This window comes from Protopterus annectens, chromosome 10.part0 (genome assembly GCF_019279795.1).
Source record: "Protopterus annectens isolate FY-2018-M chromosome 10.part0, PAN1.0, whole genome shotgun sequence".
NCBI classification, from domain to species: domain Eukaryota; kingdom Metazoa; phylum Chordata; order Ceratodontiformes; family Protopteridae; genus Protopterus; species Protopterus annectens.
The window spans coordinates 997,558,569-997,585,714 of record NC_056744.1 but is presented as its reverse complement, the minus strand read 5'-3'; positions in this window follow the sequence as shown (position 1 = coordinate 997,585,714).

Genomic DNA, 27,146 nt, shown 5'->3' with positions numbered 1-27,146 from the left:
TCATCTAAGTATGGGTGAATCTGGATATTCCTTTGTCTGCAAAAGGCAATGGCCAGAGCCAGACATTTTGTGAAAACTCTGGGAGCAGTAGATAAGCCAAAGGGAAGCACAGAGAACTGAAAGTGCTGAGATCCTGCCCTGAAACAGAGACATTTCCTGCATGATTCCCTGAGAGGAATGTGGAGGTAGGCCTCTTTTAGGTCTAGGGTGGCTAGCCAGGCATCCTTGGAGAGCATGGGTAGCAGCTGCTGGAGGGTGAGCATTCTGAATTCTGGGATCACCAGGAAGGTGTTTAGAATGGATAGATCAAGGATGGGGCACCAGGTGCCCTCATTTCTGGGTACCAGAAAAAGTCTGGAGTAGATACCTTGGCCTTTCTGTTCTGCAGGAACATGCTCTACTGTCGTCATAGAGAGCAGGGAAAGGACTTGTTTTTGCTGGTTTGGAGGTTGATCTGGGAACCCTTTTGGAGTTGGAAGGGTGTGGAAAGAAAATTTGTATCCCTGGGACACTATGTTGAAAACCCAGCAGTCATTGGTAATGGTTGTCCAGGTGCTTGTGTGAAAAGACAATTTTCTTCCTAGGGGAAAGTGAAGGTGGGCAGAGGGAGGGGGTGGGGGAGGTGAGTCAGTGTGAGTTCTTACCATAAGGGGGTGGCTTAGAACATGGTGGTTCCCCTAGTAGTTTAAAATTTTGTGTGCTTGGTAAGCCTTTTTCAGCTAGAGGGGGGGGGGGGATTATGTGAGCAAATTGCTTGAGTTAGAAACTAGAATGATCCTAAAATCTAAGACTCTAAAGACCTTTGGTCTGAATCAAGAATTAGGTATTTAATACTTTATTATCTAACATTCCATATTTATATTTATTTATTTATATTTGTATTTTTGTAGTATAGTCGTTTATACTGATTAATTGGTGAATTTATTTAATTTATTTATTTATTCATTCACTATATATAATACTGATATGTATTTTGTTGCTTTAAATGTTTAATATAATAATTAGTTAATTAATGCCAGTTGCTTGTGATAATTTGGAGTGAGTGAGTATATATATCTGTTCAAAATGTGAATGCATTGTGATCCATGAAGGCGAAATGCTGAGGTACCAGATCGCTAATTGAAATAAAGAAGAGATACTGGTGATGTGCTGGTGAATGTGTGTTTTTTTTATTTTTGTTTTTCAGCTTGCTGGTGTTTTTTGGATTTGGAATACTTTTACTAGCACTTATACCAGTATCAGTATGTCACAGACAACTGGGACTCCTGGGCAACTTGATTTGCTAGGAGGTATTCTTTTTGCTGATATTGTGAGTGAACGAGAAAAAAAGTTCACTATGCTGGATCCCTGGAATGTTGGTGGAAATCGTGATTCGGATGGTCGCTTTCAGCAGCTGGAGAGACTGATGGCTAAAGAAGTCGCTCTTTTTCTGGATACCCAACTTCTGGAGAAATATATAAGTTTAAATTTGACTCCAAGGGGGCTACGTATTAATAGGCTTCCTGCTACTCAGTTCTCGGAAGAGGAGAATGACCTCTTTGAGGAATGGAAGCAAGCCTCTTTGAAGTGCACTTTGAATTGTCTCCGCATCCTGATTAAGTGGAACATGAGAGCACATGATAAATTAAAAGCAGAAATCTTGCACTTACAGGACAAGGTGGTGGAGGAGTCCTGTTACAGAGTGCAGATCTCTAAGATAAATGAAAAATCTCTAAGTTAGAGACTGAAATTATCCAGCTTAAAAGAAATAAATTAATACGGGACTTGAAAGACTATGAGACTGGGATTCTTTTTTCATGGCAGTGTGAGCAGACGCGAAGCAGGTCAAAGGTCAGAAGCGGCTACCAGAAGCGGCGGAGTGTGTCAGCATCTTCAGCGGAACAAAATGTTACTAAATATGTTTCTAAAAATGTTACATTTGCTGACTCTTCAGCTTCTTTAATTTCGGAGGCTGAGGGTGCTAATAGCACTTCAGTTTCTCCGATAACTGATCATTCTTTTCAGGCTAATAAATCGAGCTGGGGGAGAAATGGTAGAAAGGGAAGAAATAGTTTAAAATAATGTACAAACAAGTGAGTACAATGAACGGACTCTATATGTTGTGAATTTATCTGATTTGAATCTTACTAATGACATGAAAGCTGTATTGTCAAAGGGCAGTAAATTTGTACCCACATATTTCCCCTCTTTTACTGATTTATATTTAGAGTTAAAGGCATTCAGCAGAAAACTGTATTTGAAAGTTTTCTTTGATAAAAATTTTGTTAATTCTGCTGAGAATGTTCATTCAAACAATTTAAATTTTAATAATGATTTTGATGAGGATTTATTAAATATGTCAATTTATGATTATGATGATGTTGAATTTTCTTGTTTGGATGAGATTATGGATAATTCTAGTTGCTACCATACTGGATATGGAAAGTTGACAATACCCCATCTGGTAACTGATAAGACATTTGTACCCAATATTAATGTACCTGCCATTTCTGTATTTTTGAAGATTTTGTTTAAAGAAATTTCTGTGAAACTTGCTGAATTTCTTAGGCAAAAGAAATGTTAGAATTTAAGTATAAATTAATGGCTTGCTTTTAAGAGTATTGAAAAACAAAAGACTGAGTTTATTTTAAGTGTGCTGATAAATGAGGTAATTTGGTTATACTAAACAAACAAAATTATTGTGAAATGGTGGCTGATTTGCTGAAAAATGCAGATGAGTATAAATGTTTAGTAAAGGACCCAGTAGTGGAATATAATGATGAACTTTTGGCTTTACTAGAAAGAGGGGAACATCTTAGTTTCTTTGATCATAAGGATGTGTGTAAACTGTATATTAAGAAACCTATAACTCCTATTTTTTATGCTTTGCCTAAAGTGCATAAATGTTTGAATAAACCCCCGGGTAAGCCCATTGTGTCAGGGGTTGGTTCATTTTTAAATAATATTAACATATTTTTGGATTTCCACTTAAAAGTGCATTTAAAGAAGGTTGTAGCACATATTTCTAATACTCAGGATTTGTTAAGTGAAGTATCTCATATTAGATGGCAGAATGACTACTATTGGGTTACTACTGATGTAAAATCTCTGTATACGAATATCAGTCTCAGATGGGGTTTGGAATCTATTATGGAAATGTTGGGAGATGGACATAGAACCACCTTTTTGATTAAGCTACTTGAATTTTGTTTAACTCATAATTATTTTTCTTTTAATAATGAGTTTTTTCTGCAGTTAAAAGGTACGGCTATGGGGGCTGCTTTTGCGCCCTCTTATGCTATTATATATATGGGATATTTTAAAAGGAAATTTGTCTATCCCACTTTGTTTTTTAAGAACAATGTCATATTGTATAAGCAGTTCATAGATTATCTCATCTTCATTTGTAAGGGTGATGTTAATGATTTTTTGGATTTTGTTTTGAGACCCTTGATAATAATGAGCATGGTTTAACCATTTCCTATGAGCTAAATAGGGAATATATTAACTTTTTGAATGTAACTTTATATAATGATGGAGAATCTATTGGCTTTAGGCCATATAGAAAATCAACTTCAGTGAATATGTTTTTACATGCATCTAGCATGCACCCTGGACATTTATTAAATTCCTTACCATTTGGTGAATTTAAAAGAATTTATGATCACACTAGTGATAGGAATGAAAGGGCTAATGAGTTGGATAAAGTTTTGCTAAGGTTGAGAGAATGAGGTTATGATGAGACTCATCTGTTGGGATGCAAGTGTAAAGTACTTGGGGATCCTTATGATGGTCCATATCAACATTCATATATGCCAGGTATGAATAATAAACCTGAAGATAAAATGTTTGACATAAGGGATTTTGATGATGACAAAAAGCTTTTTTATGTCACAAGATTCTCTCCCTTTTCAAAGGAATTAACTAGAACAGTGAGAAAATATTGGCATATTGTTAGTGAGGATGAAACTATTGGCCACTTGTTTCCTAAACACATTACTTTCTCTTTTAAGAGGGGGAGAAATTTAAAAGAACTGTTAAACCATAACTTTGTTAAAGGGAACTATAATCTTTTGCCTTGTGGCACTTTTTCATGTGGCCATTGTAGTATCTGTGACAGGGTTAAGAATTTGAATGTTGTTAATGGTATAACATTTGTCCCTAGGTTATACTTTAACTGCAGATCGATAAGGGAGGTATATATTTTGGGTTGCTCTTGTGCTGACGTTTGGTATATAGGACAAACCAAATGTATGGTTAGAACTCGGTTCTAGAGCATTTAAAAGATATTAGGAACCATAGTGAAGTTAGTCCTGTTACCCAAAATTTCCTTGTTAAACATAGTGGTTCCCCTAGTAGTTTAAAATTTTGTGTGCTTGGTAAGCCTTTTTCAGTTAGAGGGGGGATTATGTGAGCAAATTGCTTGAGTTAGAAACTAGAATGATCCTAAAATCTAAGACTCTAAAGCCCTTTGGTCTGAATCAAGAATTGGGTATTTAATACTTTATTATCTAACATTCCATATTTATATTTATTTATTTATATTTGTATTTTTGTAGTATAGTAGTTTATACTGATTAATTGGTGAATGTATTTATTTATTTATTTATTCATTCACTATATATAATACTGATATGTATTTTGTTGCTTTAAATGTTTAATATAATAATTAGTTAATTAATGCCAGTTGCTTGTGATAATTTGGAGTGAGTGAGTATATATATCTGTTCAAAATGTGAATGCATTGTGATCCATGAAGGCGAAATGCCGAAGTACCAGATCGTTAATTGAAATAAAGAAGAGATACTGGTGATGTGCTGGTGAATGTGTGTTTTTTATTTTTGTTTTTCTGCTTGTTGGTGTTTTTTGGTGGCTTAGAACTCCCTGGTTTTGAAGTGGAGGTAGTCCACTGCTTAGATCACTGCATTCCCTGTGGCTGCTGTCTGGGGAGGGGGGGTCTGGTTCCCCGGGGTCTGGGCTGAACTAGCCTGGTGGGAGCAGGAAAGGACCAGTTCTTGGTGGGACAATGCCTGCTGAACCTGGGTGGCTGGACATGTAAGAAATCCTTAACTGTCTGCATAGATTTTGCTTTTTCTTCCCTCTTTTTTAAGACTTCTTCTGCCTTAGTGCCAAATAAGTTGTCTTTGTGTAAGGGGGAATCCAACAATTTAGATTTGACATGGTCTGTCAAGGGCTGTTCCTTAAGCCATCCATACCTTCTAAGGACAGATCCAGTGACTGCTGCCCTGCAAGAAGCTTCTAGGGCATCACATCCACAGTGCAAGGTTTGTTTAGTTACTTGACTTGCAGAATGCATTAACTCTTGTAACTCTTTAGATTCTGCACAAGCAGGAAAGGAAGACATTTTTTGAGGAGTTCCAGGGTATGTTGCTGAAATTTTCACGTATGGAACTGACATTTTAGTGCTCAGATAGCAACAGTAGCTGAGGTGTATACTTTTTTGCCCCATCTGTCTAGTGCTTGGGAATCCCTATCTGAGGGGGTGGGATTCTTAGCAGTGGTTGCTTTAATTCCTTTGAGAAATTACCTCAGGGTCAGCAGTATGATTTTTAAAAAGAAATGTGTGTGAGTCAGGGACTCTGTAGTACCTGTCTGGTTTTCTGGGTGCAGGAGGGAGGGTATTAGGAGTCAAAGTGGATTCCAGAAAACATCCTCCACAACATCCAGGACTGGGGGGATGGCCAAGGGTCTGTGCTGTGGAAGATCTACGAATTCCCTGAGTCTGTTTTTAGACTGAGGGTAGTCCTGACTCGCTCATTGGAAATGCTCCCTTAAGGTATGAAGGGTTTCCCAAAAGGAAAAATCTTCTGTGGGAGAGGTTGAAGAAATGGAATCCTCTGCATCAGAATCCTCATAGTAGAGAGGAGATGCATGTCTTCAAATTCAGATGCATCAGCGTCATCTGGCTCTTGTTCAGACAAAACTACAGGGGACAGATCTCTTTTCCTTTTGGAAGGGGTAGCTTGGCTTCACCTGATAAGCATGATAAGGTCTTCTGCCATTTTAAGCATTTGAGACTGAGGCAAGGAAGCAGATGCCTGAGATTGGGTCATTGGTTTCTTGGGTGTGGTTCATACCCTGGGCCTAAGAAACTCAGTCGTTTTTAGAAAGAACGGTAGTAGCGAAAGAAGATGTCAGTTTGTGTCGATATTTGGTAGTGCAAAGGACTTCCTCAGAAGCTGGTGCCTTCTCAGTGGCTCCAGACCCATCCAAGGTAGAGACAACCGCAGGATCCTTAGTCAAAGAAGAGTTTAGTGGCATACCAGACTCCGAAAGGGGCTTGGTAGTGGAAGTGGGCATCAGGGGCTGCAAAAGCACCTCACTGAGGACCAGTGAACTGACGACTAGCTTAACGGGAGCATTGTTGGTTGGTTTGGATCTGTGCGGTCTGTCTCTGTCTTTACCTTTACGTTTTTTCAGAAGATCTGCTGTTGGATGGCTTACTGAAGCCATATCGGAGTTTGAGGACTGTAAGCAAAAATATCTAGCTACAATAAGGGCCCAACAACAAATAGTTCTGGCATTGAACAAAGCACAGAAGCGAAAGTGGGGTACATCTTGGTCTGGGCCTAAGCAAATGACACAGTAAGAATGAAAGTCTCGGTGTGGTATTTGCTTTCCACAGGTGAGACAATTGTTAACTTTTTCTGACATCAGTTAGTGCAAGAAAAAAGGATCCCCAGCGGGGTACATAGCTTTAGAAGACTTCAGCTTCAATTCGCTAGACGAAACTCAGGTAGTGGCCGACCGGCACTTGTGCGAACTGCTTCTGCTTTGGGCTCCATGGCAAGAAAGACTGATGTAATAGCGTCAGCTCCCTTACTTTATAGTACTGATGACCTGACGTCACTCCTGAAGCGACAGCAACCGATGCAGAAATACTAAGCCTCTAGTATTCAGGCCGGCCAAGGGCTACCCTGGCAGGGATAACCCAAATGTGATGTCTGCAACAGTGAAACACAAAGAACATCAAGATAAATACAATATCAATCATATCAATATACGAAGAAAAATCCAAAACTTAAGAAAAAAACACAGAAGGAAGGAAAATGTTTCCTTAATGTTGTCATCAAAATCCCACTCGCTTATTCAGATATTATTGGACTAAATACAATATTATGTAGCAGTGAAATGTGCTGACGTTATAAGTGTGACAGTTCATTATTCATTCATAAAGCAAATGTCAGAGTGGAAAAGTTCAAATAGTGGATAAAGAAGAGGAGGAGAAGAGAAGGAAGAGTGAGGGAATATTTGTTAGAAGTAATAATTAGGGTAAATATGGGAGACAGGATAAAAAATGAGTGAAAGCAACATTACAAGTAACAGAAATGAAACCAAGGAAAAGAAAAGATAGCATGGATAGCAAGATTTCATAGGTTCATAGGTTCATAGGTTCATACTAGGCTATCTGCCCGAGGGCATTTACAAGCCTAGCCCATAGTTTTGTGGCTTACGCCACCCCTTTAGTATGGGGAACTATACCCATTATTTTGCTGTGCCTCTGTCGAGCAGTGACACTGAGGTAATCCCTGGGGTATATCTGCGATCTCCCATCCATTGGTCAAGATTTCTCTTGAACAAGGCCAGCGAGGTGCTCTGCCTCACATATACCGGGATTTTATTCCACAGCATAGGGAGTCTTTGGGTGATGAATCTATCCCTCCAGCACGTCCTATTAATAGCCGTGTCGAGGTTTAAGTCTCCCACCCTTGTGGCTCTGATGGATCTAGATTTTTTGAGGTGAAGCATATTCATCAAATCTGGGTTTGACATGGCCTTGTATGTTAGGCAAAGGTCACCTCTGAGCAAGCGTGCGACTGAATAGAGCTGGAGTTCTTTCAGTCGGGCAGTATAGGACAGATGTTTGAGACCCTTTATCCTTTTGGTGAGGAACTTTGTGGCCTCTCCAGCTGCTGCAAGTGTCGGGTCAGATACATTCGAATGGGGCATTGTACTCAATCATTGGTCTGATGAGTGATGAGTATAGGGAGACTATGACCTCCTGATCTAGATGAGAATCCCTTCATGATAAGGTGGGCAATGTAGAAGGTCTTCCTAACTACTTTAGCTACATGGGTGTCGAATGACAGACTACTATCAACCTGGGTCCCCAGGTCCCTGATAACTTCTTCTGTGCTCAGTGGATTGCCACCTATTTGGTAGCTAGGGGTAACCTTGTTTTTCCCAAAGGGTATGACTATGCATTTTTGGCATTTAACTTTAGGCCATGGCTCTGGCACCAGTTATCTGTTTCTGTGAGACCCTTCTGAAGGATATCTGTGTCAGATGTGTTTTCTACTATGGCCTAGTTTGCAGTCATCTGCAAACTTTGTCAGCCATAACCCTCCTGTGTTTGCTTGTACTTGAAAAGTAGATGCCAAACAAGAGTGGGCCCAGGACTGAGCCCTGTGGTACACCACTTGTGACAGGCTTTGAGTCTGACATGGCGCCAGCAACTCTGACCCTGTGGGTTCTGTCACTCAGCCAGTTTGCAACCCATCTTGTGATGTATGGGTTAACATTTAAGCTGATGAGTTTTTCAATGATACCCGAGTGGGGTATTGTATCGAAGGCCTTCGCCAGATCGAGGTAGGCTGTATGGACTGCCTTTCCCTCATCAATGGCTTTGGTGACTGTTTTGAAAAATTCAACCAAGTTTAGAAGGCATGATCTGCCTTTGACAAAGCCAAACTGGGATGGATCCAAAGTCTGCAAATTCCCTATGTCTTTATTTATGAGGTCCATTATGATCCTCCCCATGGCTTTGCAGATAAGGCTTGTCAAGCTAATGGGCCGGTAATTTCCAGGGTCGGTGGAGGCACCGCCTTTGTGAAGTGGGACCACAGTTGCAGTGCGCCACTCCTGGCACGTATCCAGAGGTAAGACTATGATTAAACAGCTGTCCTAGCTGTGGGTTTAATTCCTCGTTGAGTTCGTGGAGCACACAGCCGGGGACACCATCAGGTCCCATGGATGCTGTGTTTTTTGCTTTGGAGAGAGCAGTTCTCACTTGGGCGTTGGAGATGTTTGGGGGCTGCAATCGCTTGGTATAGATATCTCTCCTTTGGGGAGGGGAGAACTTTGCACTGAACCTGTCAGCCAGTATGTTGGCAATGTCTGTAGGATCAGTAATCTTCACATCATTTTGAACTAGTTCTGAGCATATCTGGGAGTTTCCTCCCAGGTTTCTAACATAGCTAAAGAAGGCCTTATGATTGTCTTTTGAGTCTTTAGCTATTTTTCTCTCAAAATTTGCTTTGGATGATTTTATGAGAGCTCTTAGTTTTTACTTATAGTGATCAAGGGTGTCTTACCTTTTAAGGATTTTGCTCTATCTTGTAGTAGCTTCCTCCTTTTGTTGTAGAGTTTGTTTATGGCTGGGGTCCACCAGACTGGACGCTTGCCTTTGGTACAAAGAGTCTTTGTTTTGCTTGGGATTGCCTTATCCATGCAGTCCTGCAGGTGCTGGTAGAAGGCATTTGTAAGTGATTCAGCGGCTTGAGTACTGTTTTCCGCCGGCTTGGGGGCCTTAAAGGAGACCACACTAGTCTTTAGAAGTGTGAAGTCGGCTTTCAGAAGTTCTTTACTGTGGTCTTTTTTATTTCAGGTGGGGGTGGGATGAGGACCACCAACGAGATTAGTTTGTGATCTGATCTCACCAGTGAGGGTATACTTCCGGTGTTGAACATTGTGCTCCCATGTTCGTGATGATGAGATCAAGTATGTTTTCTCCTCTTGTGGGGATGGTGACTAGTTGTTCCATGGCATTTGAGTTTATGAATTCCAGGAACTTTTGGGCTAGGGTGTTTGGGCTTGAGTAGTGTTCCCAGTCTATATTAGGGTAATTGAAGTCACCTAGTATGATGGTGTTTGGTGATACATTTATCCCCTCTAGTGTTTTCAGGAAGGCCATGTGAGGTTCCTGAGTTTGTGAGGGTGGCCTGTAACATGCTACAATTTGCAGAGCAGTCTTGCCTATGGTTAATTGCACCTGGATGGTCTCCGATGCATCGTGCGTTGCCACCAGTCTTGAGGTGTGGGTGTCCTTGATGAATATGGATACCCTCCTTTCTTGGTATTGTCCGGATTTTGGGGCGGAACGCATGATAAGAGGTAAAACCTGATAGTGCTGGGGTGCTCTCAGGAGCCTTGAACCAGGTTTCTGTCACTGCACAGACATCGATGTTCTCCATACTGAGAAGGGCCTCGAGTGCGTGCATTTTGAGATTTAGACTTCTGGCATTGAGCAGCATTACCCTTAGTTTTTTCCTTTTTGTGTTCTAGGGTGGTAGGTTTAGAATTTGAGCCTTGCCTAAAAAGGCACTATGGGGTGGCAAGAGCCTTTGCCAATATCCGAATCCCAGGGTGACAGGTGCAAGCCGTCCCTTGAAGCAGCGTGGCTTGTCCAGCATGTCATCCCAGGCAGACAGACATTGGATCCCCTTTGAATGACACCAGAGTTTAAGCCAATTGTTAAAGCTGATCATCTTATCTCTGTATTGTGGCATCATTCTTGGTGAAGGTAGGATACTGCTCAAGGTCAGGGTCATACCTGCCTGGGCTACATAATCAGAGAGCTCCTCAATGTCTCTTTTCATGTAGTCCAAGGAGGTACGTCTCAGGTCGTTTACACCAGCGTGGACAATGACTGAGTCGTATTTGTAAATGCTGTTGAGAGACCTGAGTGCTTGCGTTATGTGGCGGATTCTAGCGCCCGACAGGCAGCTTACTGTGACCTTCTCCTTACTCAGTCTGGTGAGCAGGACGTCAGTGTGTCTGACTACGGAGTCACCAATGACTAGTGTGTCTGGCATTGTGTTTGGCCTTAAGGGCTGTGACTGTTTGACACTCTGACTGTGAGGTCTATGTGTTGCAGGTGTTGTGTTCTGAGGTGGTGGTTGTTTGGGTGTCTGCTTTGGTGGCCTCTGCTGTTTTGGTAGATTTTTGATCAGAGCCGCCGAGTATGTCTTTGTGTGTTTATGTGTATGATTTGAGGTTGTGATGGTACTATGTGAGACTGGGTCTATAGTGTGTGTGGTAACCTTCTCCTCCTGACTGGTCTTGCCAGTCCTATGTTGAGAGAGCTCAGCCTCCAGTTTGGCCGTATAGTTGCATCTCTCGCATGTATTTGTGTTTTGTGGGAGGAGGAGAGGGTTGTCTGTGTACAGGAGGCAATTGTAACATTGCCTCAATATTCCCAGGTTCACCAGCTGAGCAGGAGAGGACACTAGCAACTGATCCCTCGACATGCTAGAAGGACTAGACAAAAAAACTTTAAAAGAGATTCCGAGGGACGTGGGTGACTGAGAAATGGGGGTTTGCCTTTTTGGGGTGCTATCTATAAGAGTGCCGTATCAAGGTAATAAGTACTGTAGGAGCAAGTGCTAGGTTTAACAGATAGAGAAAAGTCTACTTGGAGTCAAGTAGAGATGATCTTTTAGGTATTAGAGAAAGTGCTAGTAACAGGGATGCTTAAAGGTAAGATTGAAAAGAATGCACTCTGCAGTGTGCACTAGAGAAGTTAGATATGAAAGTAGGTAACTTGAGTTTTACCTGTTTAAAAAGTTAAGGTTTAGTGGAGAGTTACTATTTTTAAAACAGCAAGATGGACTGAAAGGGTGGTTACTTTTGTATTTTGGTACTATGAAATACTGTAGGATGGCCAATAAATTTAAATAATTGAAGGGGTGGGATTTCAAAAGTGATGGTTTTGTGATTACTCACATAAGCCAGTGAAAGTAGAGAGAAATGAGATATATGGTCAGATTAACATAAGAGGCGGGCAACTAGAAAGACAGTGGTATTTAACAAGACAACTTAAATGGGTGGAAGGGAGGGAAAAATTCTGCCTGACTCAGAACAGAGAGAGCTGTGGTCTCTTTTGAAGTTGTAATATGCTGTTAAAACAGAATGCAAGCAAAACACAAGGTAAAGAAAACAAACTACAGTATTCAAAATATAGAAAGGCAATACAGAAATACAAAAAATAACAGCAAACTAACCTTTCCTTCACAGCAAAGTGTAGCAGAGTCTGGATGAGCCTTTCTGGTAAAGCTTCAGACTGACAAGTGGATTGTTAGCAGGTGTCATAAAACTGGGTTTGGAGTAAAGTTTGGTGACATAGAACAAACAGATTTGTCCACATTAACCATGTATCATTGTTTTGTGTGTGGTGTAAAAGAACTATAAAGCAAATCTGCACTGATACCTGCTTGCTGCCCTACTGAGGGGGACACTTGTGTAAGAGCAGTGGACTGGCTCCAGAAAGGAAGGGATGGCAGCATACCTCTCAGCATCTTAGAAAAAGAAATCTGGACAAGGCCATAACTAATGGGGGATAAAAGCCCAAAAATAGGGACACTTTTTAAATAGTGCTCTTACAAACTTAGAAAGTTGATAAACATGTTTTGCATTAGCGTGAATTTTCTTAAAGATATGAAGTTTGAAAATCAAATGCCTGTCATTATTTTATGACTTCAATGTTCAATGAATTACCAGTGATTTGACAGAAAACTGCAATTTTATGAAAAACAGACAAAAACTGTGAGACAAAATCTGGACTTTCTGCAAAAATCTGTACTGTTGAGAGGTATGGATGGGAGTCCTGAACTGACATCCATCAATCGTTTTCATTTGACAAAGCCATTATTTTATTTATTTATTTATTGACATTTGTTAACCTGGATTAGTCCAGCTGGGTTTGAAACCCATTTTCAGTGGAGACCCGAGGAGAAAAGCTCCAGTTATATTTAATATACATGTTAACAGAGAATATAAGATAAATTTAGTTAGTACTCAGTGTTTGTTTTACAGAGAAAAACAATTTTCAGTTGGTTACATTCATTTAACATTTTGCAGAAAAAGGATTCCCATTTAATCCACAGTATGAGAAAGTTGTGTAGTAATGGTAAAACAAGGTCCAGGTAAATCTAGAAATCTGCTAGCCATATCTAAAGATAAAGCCAAAAGAGGGGTAAGATATATATATATATTTTTAAAGTGAGATGGGTGTATAATGGCACGTAGGTCTAAGGGTAGTTTGTTCCAGGACTGGGCAACTGATCATTTGTATAGTAATTTGCCCACATTTTTCTTTGGTGGATGGACTGCTAGTAGTTGCTGGTTTGAAGTGGGCAGGGACCGAGATGGGTAGTAGGTGAATACGAGGGTAGAGAGAGCTGGACAGAAAGATGGTTTATATAGTATAGAGTGTACAGTTTGGAATTGTGATGTTAACAGTAGCTGTGGGAATTCAAGCCATTGCAGGGAGTTTAGGGCAATGCAGTGATGTGAGTTGTAGTGAGAGTTGGTAAGGAATCTAGCAATTGTATATGTTTGATGGAGTTTAGTCAAGGTAGTGTACAGGATAAAGGTTAGTACTGGGGCAGCATAATGCTATACCTCTCAACCTCTTAGAGCAAAAAAATCTGTGCAAAGCCTAAATGATGGGGGGACAAATAGGGACACATTTTAACTATTGCTCTTACAAGCTTAGAACGTTGATAGAATAATAGGTTTTGCATTAGCATGAATTTTGTGAAGGATGTGGAGTCTTAAACTCAAATATTTGTCATTATTTAATGACTTCAATCCTCATCTATTTACCAGAAAGGTGCAGATTTTAGGAGGAACACACCAAAAATATGATGCAAAAATCTGGACATTCTGCGAAAATCTGGACAGTTGAGAGGTAGAAGTGAGGGTAGGAGGAATGCCTGAGCTAGGGTGAGTCTAGCATTTGGAATTAGAAGTTTTTTATTATGATACAGCAGTCCTAGTTTCTGCTTTGTTTGTTTTTTATACATTGGAGAAGGTGTAGGTTAAATTTGAGATTGTCTATTTATGACACCTAAGATTTTAGTTTGAGGTTTAGGCTGAATGATTGTGTTGTTGGAGGAAGTGATAGTAAAAGTGGATTTATGGTGAGAAAGAGAGCGGGGGAGAAAAAGCAAAAGGTTAGTCTTTTAGGTATTGAGGATGAGTTGATTATCTGACAACCATTTTTCAGTTGTAAGAAAGGTTTGTTGAGTGAGGCAAAGTAGTTCTGAGATATTGTTTGAGATGGAGATGAGTGTTGAGTATTCTGCATATTGGATGAGGGAAGAGTTTTTGCAAGATGTGTAGAGCTCATGTGTGAAAACATTAAATAGTAGGGGACCCAAGATGGAGCCTTGAGGGACTCCAGTAGGGACTGTAATATAGGGAGAGTAGGAAGACAGATTGTTGTCTACAAGAGAGGTAGCTGGAGAACCAGGTAAGGGAGGTAGCAGACAGATTAAGGTTTGCAAGTTTGATTAGGAGGATAGAGTGAGATACTGTGTCAAAGGCTTTGGAAAGGTCAAGGAAGAGACAGGATACAAGTAGATTGTTGTCATGAGCCTCTGCTATGGTGTATGTGAAAGATAGAATGGCAGTAGATGTACTATGGTTGGGGCGGAAACCATGTTGTGTGGGAGTGAGAAGGTTTTTCTGGAGGAGGTATTTCAGAAGTTGTGAGTGAATACATTTTTCTAGTATCTTAGAGAGGGGTGATAGGATGCCAGTAGGACAATAGTTAGATGGATCAGTAGAATTACCACCTTTATGGAGGGGGATAGTAAAGAAAGATTTCCATATGGATGGAACTGTAGCTTCCTGGATGGATCTATTGATGAGAATTGATACAGGATAGGCTATAGAGTCAGCAGTAAGTTTGAGGAAAGATGGGGGAGATTTTCTGAGGAGGGTGAGTATGGTTTAAGTTTCAAAAGAAGTGATTTAATGTAGGAGGTGGAGACAGGTTGAAAGGAGAAGAAATTTTTATTAAGATGGTCAGGTGGGGCTGGTGGAGTTGTGTTTGAGTTGGCGTGAGTGAGGTTCTGGACTGTTTTGATAAAGTGCTTGTTAAGGAGAGTAGCGGTTTCCTGTGGTGACTTGTTTTGGTAAAGAGAGGGATTTGAAGGGCAACCAGGAGAGAGGATATTGTTGAAGGTAGCCCAGAATTTACAGAGGTTGGATTTGTTGTCTAGTTGACATTACAGCAGTGTTTTGCAGAGAGGTGGGGAAAGCCTTAAATTTGACTGGTATGTTGTGTAGGTGTGGGTAGCTGTGTTTGTGGAAAATGGAGGTGTGCCTTTGTAAGTGCGGTGTGAGTGTTATGCATTGTGAAATAAAGAGATTAAGAGCAAAATTGTGCTCAGTGTAGTCCCTAGCAATTTTATCATTGCTTGATTCAGACATATACATTCCCCTGTGTTTGTCAGTACTGTGTTTGAGTGCATTGTTTTGGAGTATGGTATCACTGCTACAGCTGCTGGTACTCTTTCAATACAAGTATCTGCTTTGGACATTTTCTCCAGGCATCTGTTGCTGAGAGGATGAGAGACATGTTATACGTATACAACTAAGACAAACTACATAAAGCAATAGTAAGAGAAAGTACTAGGTCACATCAGAAGCTTGGGAGGTCATTGTTAAGAAACTGAGAACTGTTGTAAAATTTATCATTAAATACCATACGTTCAGGTTATGCTATAAGAGAATAACTATGTAAAGATAACCATGTCAGCAGCCAGAATGCATTACAAGTTGAATATTCTACTGTGCACATTTAAAAAAAAAATTGATAGATTGGCCTAAACTCTGGACTGATGTGTGTGCTTGCTTTTTTTTTTTATTCCTGGGAAATGCTATTCAAAAGTGAAGTGACACAGAAGGGAACAAATTTAGTGCCTCACCAGGCTGTGATTTGTTTGATGTCTATTGTCATGCAAAGCTGACTAAATAGTTGAATCTAGCCAAGCTGGAAATGTGAGACTGTAGCCCACTGAAGGAGGGGAGTTGGGAGGAGTAACCTGGCCATGAATTGAAATTTGCAGAACTGCTCCTTGCAAAAAGTCTTTTATTTCGGTAATTTGTTGACATTTTTGCAAGTTTCTTTCAGAGAATGTGTAGTACATCACTAGGAACAACATTTGTAAATCTCAGCACATACCAGTCAATAACACATTAGCTGCAGACTCTCAAACTTGGCAGTTTTTTTAAGGTGTTTCATTCTACGTGAATGGAAGTCTAGTCTGACAACAAATGGTATGGCTATTTATTCTCACAATCTATGCATTATGGGACAGATTTAGCTTTCCAAAGTAATCACAATGTCTGCCCCCATAAGGGCAGATGAGTAAAAAAAAAATAAAATTAAGAATGAGTACTTATTTTGCTGCAGACAGCTTTGGGAAGTGCAGTAAATCATGGAAAGATAAAAAAATATGTTTTTTCATTGTTTGCACATAGTGGTTCTTTAAATAATGTACAGGAAAGGGCCTTGCAGACAGCCCTGATGTACAGACCTGATCACTGGACCAGAGACGTATGTCACTTCACACTTTTCAACATATTTAGATGCAACGTATGTGGTCCAGTTCTCCATCCACTTTGTGATATAGGTGTTTATGGCCACTTCTGACAGTTTTTAGTCAATACCTCAATGTGGATTTGTGCCATGTTCCACAGGATGATATTGTTCTCATCATGCATGCCCTCAATCACATCTTTCAGGACATCTAACAGATGAAAAAGACATGGATGTAGCATTAACAACTCACACATGTCTGTTGCACATAGCTGAGATATTACTAGTATCCATATAGAAAAGGTCCATGATTTCTCACCAAGAAAATACAGGCCCTACAAACCATGTCATGACGTATGTGGATAGACTGAAAAACATGTCACTGTAATCTGTATCATATAGGATGAGGTCAGTTGTGCCCAGCCTACAGGCCAGTCTCTGACCCTGCCCTGATGGGAATACTGCACATCTGCAAATCACCTATAGCAGATAACATCAGCAATGTCTGGTGAGAAAATGGTAATAGCAGTGTCCCACATCCTGGTGTAAAATGCTGTCCCTAATATCAAGCAATTGCACAAACACACACACACACCCTAGTTGATTGCACTGAGAACAGAACCCCTACCTATCTAAGTACTTCAACTACATAACTCTGTATTTCAGGCAAGCACAACAGCTCAGGTCTAACATGAAGAGTGTCAGACAACAGTGTATAGGTGAAGACATCAGCAGTGTCTGGTGAGGAGAAAATGGTAATAGCAGAGTCCCACATACTGATGTAAAATGCTCTCTCTAATGTCAAGCAAGTGCGCGCAGACAGACACACACACACACACACACACACACACACACACACACACACACACACACACACACACAACACAACACACCTCCCACTTGACTGCAGTAAGAACAGAACCCCTACCTAAGTACAAAGACTGCAGAATGCAGTACTTTATGCAAGCACTACAGCACAAGTCTGACTTTTACAAGGCTACAGGACAACTTATGGTGGATGACAACAGCACTGGATGTTGGAGAGAAGATGTTGGGAGGTCTCATTGAAATGGATCTGTAGGCATATTCAACTGTCAAGATATTTCAAGTTCTGCATGTTACTAGATTGATGAGTGTGCAATGTGTAGTATGTGGTGGTTATGTTCCAGTGTGGAGGTATACTTTAAGAGACAGCTTTACAACCTATATGGAAACGTGTTCACATTACAAGTAACTGGAAATTTGAATGTGTATTGTCATGCTAAAGATGTGCATGGTATGCCACACATTAGTTATTAATTCATATAGTGTAGTTGATATATTTGTGGACAGGTATTGAGAGACCATGGCTGAAGTGCATGGGGGGAGTTAACTTATGGCTGCATTGTAAATATGTGACACATTTTTAGATAGGGCTTTCATTTTTTTATGTTTTCACATGTAGTTTCATGGCATGAAGACTAAATGGCCAGTAAACAAAACTAATACATGCTATTATTTACCTTGCATAGCACAACAGCGAGCAGTGGGTTTATGTGATGGCTGGCAATGTGTTTGCGCATGTGGGACATACATTTCTACTGTTTTCTCTGTTTGCGGGTAGTTCCGAAAGTGAGCAAATGCGAGGCTTATTGATATAATTATGAGAATTAGTACTGAGTGTATGAAATACACCTGCTGCTTAGCAGATTCTGTGGCAGCAGGTGTACATGCATTGATCCATTCCTTTTTGAGACCAGATGATATAGGGTTTGAATCCAGATGTATTTAATACTTTTAAATAAGTATTGAGAATGCATAAAATTTTACTTTATTCTACCTTCACCATGTGTTACTGTGTTTGGATGTAGCACAACATATTTAAGCAGCATTGCAAGGAGATAGGCACACCAGAAAAGAATGATTCACCACTTGGCATTGGTTCATGGTACCAAACTCTGCACAAACATAGAGGCAAAAAAAGTGAAGGGATCCAATGTTTTTTTGGTACTTATGTGTGTTGTGTGCGATTCTATTTTTTGACCAGATTATAGGTGTTAAATGGGATAGATAGGAAAGTGTTGAAATGGGGGGGCAAGCAGGGGAAGAACAAAGGGAAAGCAATGTAGGAATGTGCAGGGAGGATGTAGGAAAGAACCATAGCCATCAGTGTAAACTGAAAATATGTACAGAATATTAGCTCAATTTGGACTGTCACCTCCACAAGAGGGGTGACAACAATGCAATCCTATTGTATAGCCAATTGGACCAAATCAAGTGTGTCAAGAGGACACATTTGTGAAATGAAGAGCTATGTATAGGACAATATTTTTTATGGGACAGGTATTCATTTTTTTTACTTCATTAAGAGAGGAATGCTGGGTAAGGGACATTTGTATTCCTGGGTTAGGTACATTGGGTTGGTAAGGAAGCAAATGCAAACAAACAGGACAAACAAGACAAGACCCATGGATGGTGAGGGACACTAAAGTTTTGGGACACCATGATTGGGGTGAGGGTGGGTACAATGCAAGCCCATGCCCATCAACCATGGAGACAGTGAGAATCTAGTCCTCACCTGCAGGATTGTCATCACTGTCCCCTTAGTCCACTGGCTGCTGGAGTGATTGACATCTTCTCCTCCTACAGACCATGAGAGAGCGCAGCAGCCTCTCCATCTAGCACAAGCATACACCAATGGTGCTGTGCATGACCCTATGCACCAACCCTGGCATCTCCTGGTGGGAGATGAAATACCCACATCTGCCAGTACTCCCAGAGGGTATGACAGCACCATTTGTTGGGGTAGTGCTATCTGAGGGCACAGGTTGTGCAGGGTCAACAATGGTAGTACTGCCTGGTTGGGTCCCAGATGTGCTGCGTATCAGTGCAGGAGCTGGAGGAGGAGGGGAAAGCTGACTCACTAGGGTTGGCCTACCTCACTGTGCTGTGAAGGATTTAGTGATTTGTTAAACATTGATGAAATGGAGCTATTTTGGTGACATATAATAGAAAATAAAAAAAGAGATAAGGCTTGGGGTGAGTGAAAAAAAGAAGAGATAAAATTAATACTATCATATGTGCTATGCAATGCATCATCACAATTATACAATTAGTTTTTCTGAATTATTATATTTAAGTATACATTCTAACAACTACAAACTATAATTACAAATTGCTCAAAGTAATCATTGCAAAGTGCATATATTGCACACATGTGTGGTCCAGTTATACAGACTACAGTTAACAGCAGGGCATTTAGGTCACTTGTAGAGAGCTTAATGTATGTAATATTATTAAAGAAATGCAGTATTTTATAGTTGTTACTTGTGGTATTTGAACCCACAACTTCTGACTACAATCTTGCACTTGACTCCTAAAGTTGGTTTGTGCTACAGACGTATGCATGCATGCTTTCATGTACAGTTATAATATGCATGCACACTTTGCTTCTATTGTATAGAAAACAAAAAATCTATTTTTAACTTTTAAATCTACAGTAATACTTCTCTTGTAATGCATACATACCACTTGCTTCCCTCAGTCTCCCCAAATGATCAGCATGAGCCTGCTGATTTAACTGATTTGCTGTGAAAAGAAAAGAACAGAAGAGCATTATGCATACCAGTCTTGACTGTATTTAGCTTTCTTTGTATTATAACTTCTCGTATTAGCATACTTACACAACTGTAGGATGTCACTAGTTTGAAAATCATCCAACCACTGGTTGAGTGTATCCCTCTTGTGCCATGTTTGGTCATTGAGGTGGTGACTACACTGTTCTCTAGTGTGTGGGATGTCATTCACACTGGATACAGTTTTGGCCAGACTATTTCTATCCTCAAACTTGTACTGGGAGCCAGAATAGTTCCTCTGCAGAAGCCTTTGGCTGTGGCACTTTAACAGGAGTCCAATAAATATTCTGGTCTCCTGAACACCCAACCTCTGCATGCTAAATTGGGCACCTTCCCCTCTAATGACAGGCATGTCTAATCCCAAAAGTAGAGCAATGGGAAATAATGATCTTGTGATTGCATTTACAGGTAGTTTTCAAAACCAAGCAATGATACCAACTGCGTTTGCATGCTGTTAACTGGAGAGCAACAGTGCCAAGCAGGAATGAAAGCAATTTTTTGAAAACAGAAGGTTAATTTGACACTTGACATTAGATTGAGGTTGGTCTGCAGCTATAACAGTTAAGTTATTTAACTTTGCAGACATGCAGTGGGGAATAAATTTCATGACCCGTTTCTGTTCATGTTTGGTTTAGCTTTAAACACTGATAAAACTGATTTTTACAGTGTGGGATTCAAACTTATGCATAAAGGACAAAACATTTTCTTCCACAGCAGTGATTTTCCATCACTGCTGCAGAAGCAGTGCTTCTCATAGTCATGAATCTTTTATAAATACAGATGACAGACTGAGGTGTTAACCATGTATGTGTGTGACCTGACAAGGTCCTTCTATATAGATTGATTTGTGTATGTGTCTTATTTAAGTTTGGAGGCCATCCTAGTCCAGATAGCCGAATTATACATACAGTAACATAGTAGACAGTATACCTTCAGTCATATATCTGAACCTTCAAAACACAGTAAGGGTGTCTCATCCCTTATACATATAATTCATATCAAATCCACTATTTATAATTATATATAAAATGTTATAAGTGCTATTTAATATTATATGAAATAGAGCAGCAGTAAAAATATCTGGAATATCCTGTATTAGAACCTAGGACCATGTGTATGGCAGGCCTACACTTACACCTGTTACCAAATGAATATTGAAATAACACTTGGATATTTTCCTGTTCATTACTGTAAACTGAATTGTCACAACAGTAAAACTATGTTGCACTTCCTGTATTAGAACCTAGTACCATCTGTATTACAGCCCTACATTTACACCCACTGCCACAGTACTAGTTACATAACAGTTTCATAATTCCCTATTCATTCTTAACTTCTGTGTGTTAACTGCCATTCAACACCACTTAGCATGTCTGCATGGTGCCCAATAGAATTAATAGAGTGTATCTGTTTTAAATTGTTGACTGTCTGTCTCTTGTCTGCGGGTGTTGGGGACCTTGCTAACCTCTGTACAAAGTCTCTTAGTGGCGTTGCACGATGGAAAGCAAAAACTGCAACAACATATCCTTTTTGAACTTTTCACTGTCTATGCTCTGTTTGCAGGTGTTCTATTTTCTATGTGGGCCACTAGTCCATCTTTGAACACTGCTAAGTGTTGCACAATTGAGAGAAGCACAGATAAACATGACATTCATTATGTTTCTCCATTTCCCTTGATAAGCTAAGCCACACACCATGAAAACACTGACATTAAAGGAAAAAGAAAAAAAGAAAAACACACAAAAGGGAAAATTGGGTGAAATGAAGAAAGGGAAATATATTAAATAAACAAGACTACCTCATTTATGTTGGTGCACATAACATATTTTACACAGGTCTGGATTTGAACTCTCACTGCAGTGGGCATTCAAAACACAGTAAGGGTGTCTTATCCCTCTTTGCCACACAAACAACTTTGCATCACAGAACTAAAATCATTGTGCATACAACCAACTGCAACATCATCCACAGTAGTAACAAAACATATGACAGTTGTTTGTAAATGTATTCATTTCAGATGTAGTGCACTGAGTGATCACACAACTATTTATGACTACTGTTGCATAAAATTAGTTTCTGTCTTATTTTTCTATGCTTATTGCCCATTCTTGTCTTATCTGGCCAGTAATCTGAGACTTGCAGTCTGTAAGGCATTCTGTACCATTGTCCTTAAATGTGTGAGGATATTAAATGTTAGTAATATACAGTTGTCAAGAAATGAAGGGGAAGTTGGATGTCACTGAATAAAAATGATGAAGTGTGTGCTGCTTACTTACGTTTAAAACTTTCACACAATTACTTCTACACTGTGTAAGTGTAACCTGGCTGACACACTCACTGGAGGTAGGGGAGTCTGAATTGCTGTTGTGTTTTCCTTCTCCCTACCAGTAATGATTCACAGTTGCAATCCATTAGCAACAAACACTGAGGGAGTACCTGAACTATGTTTACATCTGCTAAATGTAGGCAAGGATTTGGGAATCCAAAATTCTAATGAGGTCACACCTCATTTGCATCATAACTATGCTCACAGCCCTGAATGTACACTATAAAAAGGGAACTGTATAGCTAGGGATCTTGAAGGTGAAGAGACTTGTTTACGTGGATAACACAGAAGGTATTACTTTGAGATGTATTTGGACAAAAGAGTATTGATTTTAATAAGACATGCTCGCATATTTCTGCTATATACTACATATGTTGAAATGTCAGTAAAAATTCTGTTATATAGTTTATATATATATATATATATATATATATATATATATATATATATATATGCATTTACAAATGCTACTTGTATCTGTATGCATTTCTTAGAAGTGTATTGATGATGTAGGCATGTTTGTTAGGGAATTTTACTTTCTCAGATGCACAGCCTTATTGACTGATATCACAAATGCTAATGTTACAACTGTTTTTCTCTGTACCCTCTTCTATTGTTATTTCCATGAAATTTAAATGTCCTATATTGTCAATGACACGGGGGTGTTAGCCTTCTAGGATGGACCACACACACCTCTAAGAAAGTGCTGAGCAAAGGTAGAAATGACTGGCAATTGCTTAAAATAGAATTTTCCATGGTAAATCTGTACAAATGTTTCCGGGAAAGTTTATTTGATAGCACTTTTAGCATTTCAGTGGTTTGTTAGGAAAATGTTTCATTTGCCTATTGTTTTGGGGGTGGGGGAGCAAAGTTGCATTTCTGTTCTGCCACAAACAAGATTTTGCTATTGTTACTTTCCTTGTTTTGGATCTGACCTTGCTTTTTATGTGATTGTAATATGTTACAATAAAAGCAATTCCTTTTTTAATATTTGAATTTCTTTACTGTTTTATAATTCTCCAGTGGTTAATTATTTATTTTATTTAACATTTGTTAAGTGGGAAAGTCTGACTTGGAATGAAGCCAATTTTCAGCGGAGGCCCTGGGAGAAATGCTCCAAATGCATGTCTTTGTAATGTGGGATGAAACTAGAGCACCTAGAGGAAACCCACATGAATGTAGGGAGGACATGCAGACTCCACACAGAAGGCACCCCACCTGAGAATCAAACCTGAGAACCTCTTGCTGTGAGGCGACAATGCTACTGCTGCACCACTGCACCGTCCAAGTGAAATATTACCTTTTATGTGTTATATCAAAGCAGCACTTTTATTTATGTGATACTTATGTGTTTATGCCACCTAGGACTATGGCATCCAGGTGTTCCAATCCTCTAAACTCCCCCTTTAATGACCCTGAAAATGAAGTCATGGTGGAAGCATTTCAGCATCATGGTGCCTTTCAGCTTGAGAGGGGATGTGGGGATATGTCTGGCAGAATGCAAATATGGCAGCAGATAGTTGCTGATGTGAATGCAGTAGGTGGACAGAGCAAGACATATGATCATGTGCACCATCAGGCCACTGACATGATTTCATTGGCCCAGAGGAGAGCAGCTGCAGTGGCCCATGAACAGATGGCTATGGGTGGGAGGGCCTGCTACAGAGCCACTACTGACACCAAATGAAGAGTTCCTGTCCACTGTCAGGGATGCAGACACATCATTAGAAAATGCCCAAAAGCATGCCATTGACATTGGTACAGCTGTTTCAGGGAGGATAAGTATGTCCCAGGAGGAGCTTCCAGGTAGGCTTACTTATCTCAGTTGTTAAATACTTGTTGTATAGTAAAATATTGACAGCAATACTTAAGTTCTGTTTTTTTGTTTGGGGGTAATAGTTGTAGATTGATACAGTTAGCAACACATTCTGGTTGATTACAAATGGGCTTGGAGTGGATCTGTCATCCAAGTTCTTGTTAAAAGAATTGTTAATGGACATATAAAGGGCAAAAAGTTTTAACCCCCCCCCCTGTGTTACTGTTCATTCTGTTGAGGGTGTCCTTACCCTTTGCTTAACTTCTTCCAGGATCATGCAGCATAGGGAGCCTACAACCATCCATACATAGTAAACCAAACATTTTATGTCAATACTGATGAGCAGTTCAAAGAAATAATTAGTTTGTAATGTGGGTGCCAGAACTGTTGTGTGTATTGCTGTACTGTCTGTAATAGTGGCACCACTTTTAGTTTGTTAGCATATATTGGACTATAGTAGTGTAGGTTGTGACATACGGACAATACACTACCGGACTGCCAACACTAATGTGACTTCCCTTACTATCCTGGGTCAGTTAGTAAGGAGCTTCAATCCTCACTACTAATTCCAATATGAGGCTGTCACTTAAACAAGAGTAAAATTTCACAGTTTTCCCCTAAGAGCAGAACACGAACATATTTTATAACCTGGGAATGGACTGTATACTTCTGTCCCCCCCCAATGTAACTCCTTATTACACACTTCAGAGCAATGTGTCCCAGTTTAAGACCTCTGATACACGCACACTTAAATAAATTAAATATCACACATCCAAGCACTTCTGAGAAAGCCTGACATAGATTTCCAGCTGTGCCCCTTTCCCAAAATAATATGGTACACCAGTCAGAGAGCCTTCATGCCATTTTAAAGGGGTGTCCAATTATGAAAATTAGATATTAGAACACATAGTAGCAAATACAGCCAGGCTTTTGGAGTGGCCCGGGAAGTTATCAAAGTAGGTATAAGCACTCTCAAATCACTAAAGAAAACATTGATTGACCAATCATAATGTAAGTTAATGAAAATATTTAATAATGAGAAAAATTATTAAATAAATATAAAACAGTAATTTTCAATAAACAAACAGAGCTCAATCACCAGGAAAATGAAATCAATACTGAAGGTTAGAAATCCAGAGTTTAAAAAAACTCTGATTAGTTATAATTTTCCCAACTGACTAAAGAACACTCTCCCTGAGCTAAACTAAATTATTACAACAAAGCAAAGGAAGGCTTACATTTCTTAGTGAGTCCTTTTGGGTATCCACTGCACAGTATAACTGTGAAGAACTGACAACTGCAACTGGCAACTGTAAATTACTTCAGCTGTTACAGTTCTAATTTTCATTTCATATTTTGAAAATCAACCAAAAGCTGTTTACCAAAGTTCCTTCGTGTCTTTCAGCCTCTGACAATAACACATAGCAACTGTCAACATTCTGATGTTGTCATCTGGCGATCAGCTGATTCTGAGACAATCTGCAATTAGAATCTTCTTCATAAATATGCAGTTAGAAATGTAAAGGAACATTGTGCAAGTCTTTAAAATATTCTGTACAAACATATTATAAATCAACATGTAAGAACTTATTTACAATATAATAGCTAGTCATGCTGGCATGCAATACACATGTTATTCGGAAATTATGTAAACACCTTCAGCCAAACATGCTAACACAGATGACAGTGTTGATTATTTTCACATAGGTATTTTTTTTCCTTTGTTTGCTGTTTATTATCACAATTTATTCTGATTTTGGAAGTGTGGGACTCCTACCACCTGATGTTAGAGTATCAGCATAATCTGATGTTGATGGTGGCCAAACAGAGGCACATTTGAGGGATGCAGAGGTTGAATCTGACAATGAGGTTGACATTCAGCCATCCCCTATAATTCCATCGGCTACAGCCAATAGGCCTACACCAACTCATTCAAGTGAGCTCTCAGATATTGTACATGTGGAGGGTGAGACACTCAATCAGGGCAGTGTGGTTACTCAGCTTCAATGCCTGTTGACTCTGAATAAATCCCTATCAGTTGATGGAGGTTTGAGAAACTTGAAAGTCATATGGTCTAGACCATATAATAGAGTTTTTGAAAACTCAAAGCTTTCGAATGAAGATCGCAGTACAGCCAGGATCAGGAAACGTACCCTTTTCTTCTCTGTAGTGTGATTGTGGAGTTGGTATATATAATTTGCAGGGGGTGGGGGGTGCAGGGTGGCTTGACCCCTGCATAATCATAAAAAAGTAGATTTATTTTTTATTTTTTTTTTTGTTTTTGATGTTTGAGTTTTCAGAAACTCAATCATATTGTCTAATCCATATGAATTTTGAGTTTCTGAAAAGTCAGTCATCTGACATAGATCCCTCTGACCATAGCCAAAGTGTGGAGACATGCCACACAGGAGGGTTGTTAGGTGTGCTCGGAGGAGGACCACTGTCCATCCTCCATCTGATCCATGGTATCTTCCAGTGCCACTTGACTTATGTTTAGGGTGATCATGGAGGTGCAGGCACATTCCAATAGGTCCTCCAGAGAAATGCTTAAGGTTGTCGAAGTGACACAGGCTGGCATGCATAACTGCCTCCACTGTGTTGCTGATTCAATGGATCAGATGAATGGCACATTTTGAAAGGGTAGTGTCTGTGATGGATTGTCTACTAGGAGGGGGATGGCATCCATGTGGGCATAGGTCTGATGTAGACATGCTCAATCACACACCCATAGTGGCACTAATTCCTCCGCTCCATCAGTGGTTGAGGTGTCCACACCCATGCATAGCAGACCATGGGGTTGTGGTCCTGAGCATCCTCATGAAGAGAGCTCACCCAGCAGATGTCAATCACATTCGGGTAGCAGCAGTGCATTTGACTGTGGGCATGGACATAATAAAGAGGATTTATTTTACTGCACTTGTGTTCCAGTGGTCTTCTGTGTTTGAGGAGCTTCATTTTTGCTGTTTGTGGTTACTGGTTTATTGATGCCAGTGCAACTTCTGGCAGAGCAAGTTCTCATGGTCGGGTATGACAACAATGAACTGCCACCTCTACCATGCA